We start from the raw sequence: 9,580 nt of genomic DNA, 5'->3' as shown, positions 1-9,580 counted from the left end.
CTAGATACAAAACATGTGTTAATAGCAGGTGTAAACAGGTCAGAAGTGTTACTAACTGTACTAAAAGTTACTAAAAATTGTGAAGAACCCTCACTTGACTACAGTGTAAGGCCATCAAGCCTGATAGCAAGAGGGGTATAGAAGCATATAAACTCCTGTAATGGATTATTGGAACTAGTGTTCTCTGGAATGAGTTGTGCCAGCGTGCCAGAACTAATCCTCCAACATCAGCGCCTGGCCTCACTGATGCTCTTGTGGTGGCTGAATGCAGTCAAATCCTCACAGCGATGTTACAACTGAAGCGGAGGGGAAGGGGTCGACAAGCACCTCATTAATAACCAAGAATTCAAAAGAAGCGTTGAATGAGCAGGTGTCTACAGGCCTTTTGACACATGGGAATGGATTGTCTGATGTGGATTAAGCTTAGTCTTAGACTAAATTTGAGTGCCAATCCTGAATCCCTATTGGAACTTCTTTTTAGTCCAGGATTAGGTCTGGTCTGGACCTGGAAAACCAATCCAAATAGTACAAAAGTAGTTAGGCTAGGTGAAAACATGTGGATCTACCATCCAAGTCTATTACTGAGTTAAGAAAGAGGGACCTTAAACCATAGATGAAAGATGCAAGTCACAGCTAAGTAAACGTGGCGTTCCAGAAGCTTCTGCTTGTTTGATGTCCAGCAGTAGTGGGTAGTATCTCGCACAGCATCACAGTCAGTGGCAGGAGCTGCTCAGTGGCCACTTGGTAGCTTTACTGATCTCCAGTTCTTTACATAAAAGGGGGCTTGAAAATCCCAGATTTCACGCTTCATCGGCCCGCCAGTACCACGCACTGTCCCAGTGTCCTCCCAGTATACGCCAACATGCGCACACAAACACACACACCACACACACATTGCCCCTTCTCTGTTCTTGCTGTTGATGACTCATTCTCTGCAAAGTCTTACATAATTATAGCAGGGAGATGCTGACGCCTGTCTGCCACAGGGGGGCAGTGTGGCACGCCGCTTTACAGCTGAGCCCAAAATAGGCACAACCTGAAGTGATGGAATCTTGCTGCTGGTTTTGTAACCTAATTGACCAGTGAACCCATTTTTTCCCTCTCTCTTCCTTCTTTCAACGAACCCCTGAGATACCCTAGCGGACAACATATGGTCACAGACTCAGTCGGACATATAAATGCTCACTGTAGCCCTTGACATATATGAATATATACCCACACAAGCAGTAAGACTTTTGGACACACATACACACTTGATTTCAGAGATTTTCAGAGGCTTTCTCCCCACAAACACAAATACACACACCCAAACTCCAGATGGCACCTGCAGGGTAGTTAGATCAGCACCTCTTTCTGGAGACCATGACCAAGAGATATAATGTGAAGGAGTAAATGTGTGTGTGTGTGTGTGTGTGTGGGGTGTGTGTGGAGGATGTGTGAGGACGGGACATGCTCATGCCATTTCCTGCTGGATCTCCGGCAAACCACACACCCAACCGTGAGCACAGCGGCAGGAGCGAGCCGTGCTGTACCCGCCCAGTGGGCACGCGGAGAGGTGGGCAGGAGGAACGGTGCCAGCGTGCCCCCGCATGCAGAGGAGGCTGTGAGCGGCGGATTGTGTGTAGATTTGATTTAAAGATGTGCTCGAATATGTGTGGAGTTTTGTGTGTGTGTGTGTGTGTGTGTGTGTGTGTGTGAGAAAAAGTGACGGCAAGAGAGCAAAAGAGAGAGGGAGAGAGAGAGAGAGAGATTGCAAGTTTGAAAGTCCAGACTGTAGGTGTGCGTGTGTGTTGATGTGTGTGTAGGTGGGTGGGTGGGTGGGAAGGAGGGGAATCAACTCCAAGACTGGTCAACATTTCCAAGTTATAATGGTTTCAAGTCTACACCCAATATCAGACCGTCCACTTTTCTAAAAGATCTGATCTAAAGGCATAAGGCAGTTGGCACCGCAGTTCATGAATATGACAGGGTTGGCGGGACACCAGAACTTTGATTTCAATTCATTACCAAGTGCAGCACACAATGATCCATACCAAATGATAACATCGCAAAAACACTGATCACAGTGTCTGAACACCAAAGGCCAGCCTCTCTTTATGCCTTCTTTATGCCTACACTCAAAGCACAAAGGCTTCTGTTAAGTTTTAAAGGGGCCTTTGGTTGTCAAACTGCACATTCTTTGGCATACAGTACCAGTCAAAAGTTGCTTGAATGTGTGCTGATCATCATCTTAAAAACATTAGATCTAAATACTAGGGTGACCATATTATTGTTTTCAAAAAGCAGGACACTGGGGGCACACTGACACAGTTAGGATGTCATGGGGGGGTTGCTTCACACAGCAGAGGTTCAAGCAACTACAGTATGGTCACCCAAGCAATTGTTTTAAAGATGATGATCAGCACACATTCAACCAGGTGTGTCTTAACTTTGGACTTTGGAGAACTGACAAACTGTGAACTTCTAACTCTGTTGTGTCCTCCTTCAAAAGAGTGGAAAGAGAAGGGGCCAATTCCAAAACCCCAAAACTGTTGAGTAACAGTCTTGCCACAATTTACACACCAGCACAAACAGCCCACCAGTGGAAGCATCCCCTCAAAGCTCCCTCAAAAAATACCAAACTAGAGCCAAATACACATGAAAGTATCTGCTGTGGGCAGTGATCATCCAACATCCCGACCTCACTAACGCTCTTGTTGCTCTGTGCAATCAAATCGTCACAACAGAAAGGCATCCCTCGTCAGTAGAGACAGTTACTCCAACAAAAGCAGGATAATCTGTTATTTCATACTCTTGATTTTGGAAGAAACGATGAATGAGCAAGTGGCCCAACACTTTTGTCCACTCAGGTCAACTTTGGAGCTACTAGGGCAGCAAAATATATAGTTTAGAGTTGGAAAAGGTACAGAGAACGTATAACGGGGTAAACACAGATGTGTAAAGCCATAAACGTACAATTCTTTAGTGAAAGTAGACAAGAGACATTTTTTTCAAGGTACTTTAAAATAACCAAGATGTTTCATATCACAAAGAAGACCCATTTAACCAGACCATTTGGGCCATTTGACCATCCTAAAGATGACCTTTTGACTTTTGAACAATAGTGGAAGCTGTTTTGGTATAGAATCGTTCTATAAAAGGTTCTTTAAAGAACCATATACATGAGGTTCCCTTGTCCATGAAGAACCATTAAGGCATTCATATTGTTCTTTAAATGATCAATGTATCAATACAGAACCATTGCAATACTAAAACACCACTGAAAACCCCTTTTTCAAGAGTGTAGTCTTGAACTACGTGGTATGTTGGTGGTGAATCATTATTGAAAACTGGGACACTAGCATCACATGTTAATGAGACACTTATTTATCTTATTTAAATAAATAATCAAAAGTAGTGGAAGTACTGAAAATTAGATCATTGAATAGTTTGCCAAAACAATGAAAAACTATAGAGCTTTGAATACTGTGCGACTTCAACTGACCTTTGCTGATCTGTAGGGGACTGGGTGAAAAAGGGTAACTGGATGACAGACAGCACTGTGGGTGGTTTTCAGTGGTGGGGTAGCGAGGTAACAGACCTCTCAAATATTTGAAGTGATATCTCTGTAGAAACACAAAATTAGAAGGCAACTATTGCAACAACCACCCAACGTTTTTAAAGACATTTCTAAAGAAATGGCCAAACATGGCCACAGGAGGACGTGACTGCTGAGTCAAAGGAAAATAAAAAGCTTAAAAGCGCAGTTTAAAGAAACCAAGCATATTAGTCAGTGGCTGAATAATGTGCCCCTCTTTACAGCAAGCTCGAACTCGTTTTCTGTAGTAAGCCCAGCTGCCAGCCACCGGAACCCCCTGGTAGCTCCTGTGATAGGTCCTGACGAACAGGACGCTGAAGGAGCGTGAACTGTCGGATACAGGTCATGTTAAAATGCCTGTGAGAACAGCCTAAAATAACATTGGATTTGGGCCACTTTACCTGCTGCGTGAACATAGCTAAAGTGTCACTGGCTTGCCAGTATTAGTGTGGCCAGCAGAATTAGCTTTTAAAGTGCTCCTGTTTTAATGGAATTTTTTATAACATGGATAAATAACATGGAATCATTAACTTGCATCATACCAATAATAATCTGAATTAAGGCCTCTATCACACATTAATAGATTTTTCTAGAATTTTCATTAAAAACAAATTAGGATATTAGCCTGATAGTGGGGTAAGCCTTTAAGATTTCCTTTTGTATGTGACACAAACAGTGCTGTCTGCGTTTTCCACTTTTATACCTGAGCATAGGTTTCTGCATCATCATCATTCTGTACCTGTTAACTGCATGCACAGATGTGATTTAGCTTTAGAGCAAATAGATATTATTCTTAAGGGAGGAAGCATTTCCTTCATTCTCCCCTAATATAAAATGAAGAAAGCTGCTTCAAGCAGTTTCAAATAGTAGAAAACAATGTTCTTTGTTGTGCGGCTCTCAGTGGAGCACAGCCGACAGCTGGGAAAAGCACTCTTCGGAAAAGCCCAGCCCTGAAAAGCACCTCTTGATGAAGCACAGCTGAAAATGCTTTTTCAACGTATTTCTGCTTGCCTGACAGAATCCGATCACAGACAATGCATTCTGTTAACACTTGTCTTAAATGTGGACGAGATTCGACCATTCTGACCACCTCCGAATGTGGACTGAGCGATCCGATCGTAATCGTAATCACAGTGTGTCTTGGGGTGTTTACACCTGGCCTTTCATGCATTCATGCAAGTGAAATCTGATACTATCCGATCACCAGAAACGCTGTTACTGCCAGGTGTAAACAAGCTCACAGATGTTGGCATAGTCTTGATGCAGTGAAATGCCCTCAGTGTTCTCTTCCAAGCGTGGATGTTCATGTAGTTCAGAAATATGTGATAGTAGGCCTCATGTCCAGCGGAGGATGTGTTTGCTGGCTATTACGTTCAGACACTAGTAATATGGATAGGTGATGAAGGGAGAGACTAATGGATTGAATATTGGCTATGATGAAATTAAAAGAAAAAAAAACAAGGAAAAATACCTCCTACGTGGGCAACAATGAGAAAAAAAGACAAACAAAAAACGCTGATTTGATTGCTCCCAGCCTTTAACAATAGAATCAGCGTTTCTACCCACCAGCAGCTGCCGACCTCAGCTGTAACCTCAAGCGTTACCCACAAAAGAAAAAACGTCAGGGCCGCATTTTATGGCCTGGCTTGCTCAGCACACACAGGCAAAATATGATGTACGTGCTGGGAAAGGACCAGTTTGCTGAAGGGACTGTTCAGCAATCTCTACTCCACACATTGCCTTCAGGTGTGCAGGGAAGATAACAGATACAAAATATTAGGTAGGCAAAGTTGTTCTAGTTCCTTTAGGCTATACACCAGAAGCAGTCTTTCCTCCAGACTCACAGACTTAAAACGGGTTCGACCAATCAGATCTGCAGAATTTTCCCACCAGCGGTTTCGGAGGTCCCCGAGTTGAACTATGCATTTTGTTTCTTCAATAACAGAATATATTTTAAATACATTTTATAATTTACAAAACATCAAATCAAATTTCCATTTCATCTTTGTCCGATAGTAAGCAAGTCTCCTAACATACACTGCATGTCCAAATGTTTGTGGACACCCCTTCTGATGAATGCATTCAGCTACTACAGTGAGTTGCACCCACTGCTTTCGAGTTGCACCCACACACACAGCTTGTCTAGTCCCTATAGTAAAGTACTGCCAATAGAATAGGACTATCTGAAGCAGATTAACATGAACCTATTGGCAGCATGCCTAATACCAGGCATGGGCTAAATTGAGCTGTGGAGCTGTGGAACTTTTGAGATGAGGTGGGCTGACGATCATCCAACATCCTGACCTCACTAAGGCTCTTGTTGCTAAAGGCAATCAAATCCTCACAACAATGCTCCAAAATCTAGTAAAAGGCCTTCCCTGGACACTAGAGACACTCCAACAAAAGCAGAATAAACTCTTGGAATATTGGAAAAAACAACGAATAGGCAGGTGTCCCAATACTTTTATTACAAGTAATAGTAAGTTCACTGGTCAAACATTGACCAAATATTGCTATTTGCATAACATTGTGACAAAGTAGTAGCAAACGCAAGTCTTGTGCATGAGATTACTTAACAACATGATAGCTGATCATTCAGAGTGTAATTTGAAGAATTGCTTACATACATGTACAGTTATATGCAGATGTTTGTTTACTCTTAGACAAATGACACACTTATAATAGATATAATATATTGTTTTATAGTTTTATTATATGATACTAGTGCACAGTTACCCTGTATGTCAGAACACAAATTATAATATAAAAAAATAATAATAGGTGTGGTCTATGCAAATATTTGACCAGTATTTGGCTAGTTGTCTTGTTTTAACAAGGTCTCAGACTGAGGTAAGTCACCAGCTGTAATTATGAACTGCCAAGCTTTCTATATTCTTTTTAAATCTTGAAGTAAGCAACTGTCTAAAGATCTAAAAATAGTCCATGTTCATAAGAAATTGCAGTTTAGGGGAACTGTGAAGGTCAACATGAGATCTGGGAGACCAAGGAAACTGCTTGTAGAGAGCCTAGAGTGGAAGTGCACCATTCTACTGTGCAGCACAGTTCCACTGTGCTCATGCAACCTTATCAAAAAGTCAAAAGTGTGCAATATGCTACAGAACATGTACACAAGCTAGATGAGATAAGCTTCTGTAAACAAGTGAGAAGGTCAAAATACAACACTTTGCCAACTGTGAATCATGGGGGTGTGTTGCTGCCAGTGGCTTTGCCAGTATTGAATGGCTAAGGGGAGAATGGATTTCACAAAAGACCTGCAAATCTTGAATGCAAGTGTCAAACCATCTCTTAAAAGGTTGAACCTGAAAAGAGTATCCAAGTGTACGCCATACACTGAAGTTTAGCAACAGAGTTTGATGTTTTTATCTTGTCTGTTCACTTTCAGGAGAAACATCTCAAGAATTATGGATGTTTCATGGACAATGCAAGGTGCTCAGCCTTCCACATGGAAACGTAGCACCTGATATCTTTTGCACACAAAGCTGGGATCCGGACAGAATTTCCTGTTGCATTCCTTTTTTCTTTTTTTTCTTCTATTTTTCAGCCAAATTCTCATACACAATATTGAACAGCTGCCTGTGCTGGACAATGTGATGAGCTTTTACAGTAAGATATATCCACAGGATATCACCTCCCCCTACAGGCTGTGTTTGGTCTTTTTGCCAGTCTAACTGCATCTTTCTGTCCAAGTGGGCAGTTCCTGACCGCGTTATCTGCTAATATGTTTGACTTGCTATGATACTAATCTTGTGGCTATAAGCTTTCATAACTCATTAGTTACAATGGCCCTGTAGCTCTAGTGCAAAACTGAGGAAGCAAACTTTAATAAGGAAGAGAGAAAGAACCACTCAATCACCATTTGTGTACAAATCTGACCTCCGCCTTTAACCCATCCATGCAGTGAAAACACATATGCACATACTAGTGAGCACACACACATACACACTAGGGGGAAAGTGAGAACATGCACCCAAACTGGTAGGCAGCCTTAACTGTGGTGCTTAGGGAGCAGTCGGGGGATAGACGCCTTTCTTAATTGCACTTTAGAGGTGTCCTGTCGGTTCAGGGGAATGAACCAGCTACCTTCCAGGCGTAAGGCCGGTTCTCTGATACCACTGTGATTTTGCCTGATCTATCTTCTAAAGTTACCATAACACAAATTGAGATGGAGAAACACTATTAAAGATGTCCATCATTTCCTCAGTATTTCCAAATCTCTGAATCACTGGTACAGTATGTGTGTGCTTACCTGGTAGGTGATCATGGCATTTCTGCTCGAATAAAAGGTGGAAATAACCACTCTGTTTTGATAAAAATGCTGCTGCCCTCCACCCCCTCATTCAGCTCCAAAGTAGACCATTATAAAACAAGTGCTCCAGAACTGTGACATCAGCAGTGTTAATTACATCACTACAGATATGAGGATCATAAATATAAACATAAAGGTGCATGACTGTTGGGGAAAGGGGGAGCTAATATGCTAAAATTAGCAAACAGGAAACTCTATTTTCTATTTTAAGCTTGCACATATGTGACCCCAAAATGGAAAAGGCAGATAAACTGGCAGTACGGTCTAGTAAAATAAATAACTAAAAAGAAGGTTAATAGAGGGTCGCAAATAACGATTCCAAATATAGGTATCTGTCTGGTAATTTTACGAGATGACACTGTGCAGTTGGCAAGGCCTGTGCAAAGAAACCACCCATTCAAATGGACTATTACAGATCACAGTGTTTGCCCCCATTAATGTGCCCAATTAGGCTTGCATCTTCATTACCACAGAGCAGTCAGGAAGGGGAGGGGGTGGCGGGGGAACACAAGGAGACACATGTTGGTCACCCATAATTGAGCCTCATGCTGAAGCTAATTGCTTTGACCTCTGACTATGGCAGTGTCTTGATTAAAGTGTCATCTAAATTACAATGACTTTGACAACAAGAGTCATCTACCTTATTCATCACTGATTGGCCATTGTGGGGAAAGTAACACAGGAGTTACTGCTTCACATATCTCCATGAACAGAGAATCAGGTGTTTTTCTACTTTTCCTAACCAGCTCTCCCCAACACAATGCTATCAGTGTTGAACCATGACTAGCAGAGTTTGGCCTTTGAGTTTGGTCACGAATGTAAAAACCTGGTCAAAAACAAGGAAAAACAAGGAAATTTCAGCTAATGCCCGTATGGGATTCGTGTAGTATTGGTGGGTTGGTGTGGCGCAACAGATAACACTACTACCTGCCAGTGAGCTACCACACCATGTGGGAGACCAGGGTTAGATTTCCAGTCTGGGTGACTATGCCATGCTACACCAGCAAGAGTCCTTGGGTAAGACTCCTAACACTACATTGGCCCACCTCTGTAATACTAGTAACCTTGTAAGTTGCTCTGGATAAGAGCGTCAGCTAAATGCCATAAATGTAATGTGTAAGGCATTAGAACATTTTTGATGGTTCTTGATTAAACACTGGTATTTTAAGCTTGGTAAAAACATTATATGCTATATTTAAAGCTTATAAATGCAGAAAGCTTGTAACATTTAGATTTGTCACAGCTTCTAGCTGCTTGAAACCCATTGGCTAGGCTACACAGTTTTCACAGTGTTGTATCTAGCACTTAAAGGAGGACTAGAGTGGTCAAGGTTTTATCTTCTTTGTTTACAATCTAAATATCACATTGAAATAAAAGTACTATTACAATACGTACAGACTTTGATTGCTTTTAATAAAATGAACAAAAAAACTGGCTTCAGGGTTTCCCACTGGATGCTACCGAGCAGCCAATCAAAACTGACCTATCAAAGGAACAGAGAAATCAGCCACTGCCCCCACCTCTAAGCTCCCAAAAGTCAACTTGACAACAGTGTTGGGCAATTGTGTAATTGTGTATACGCAGGAAAACACCTCACACGGCATTTGTTGAGCCTCAGCTCTTTGATTGGTCACTTTGAAAACTAACCATGACTTCTGATTGGCTGTTTGGTTAGA

Source organism: Salminus brasiliensis, chromosome 19 (assembly GCF_030463535.1).
Source record: "Salminus brasiliensis chromosome 19, fSalBra1.hap2, whole genome shotgun sequence".
In the NCBI taxonomy this organism is placed as follows: domain Eukaryota; kingdom Metazoa; phylum Chordata; class Actinopteri; order Characiformes; family Bryconidae; genus Salminus; species Salminus brasiliensis.
Note: the sequence above shows the minus strand (reverse complement) of the source record.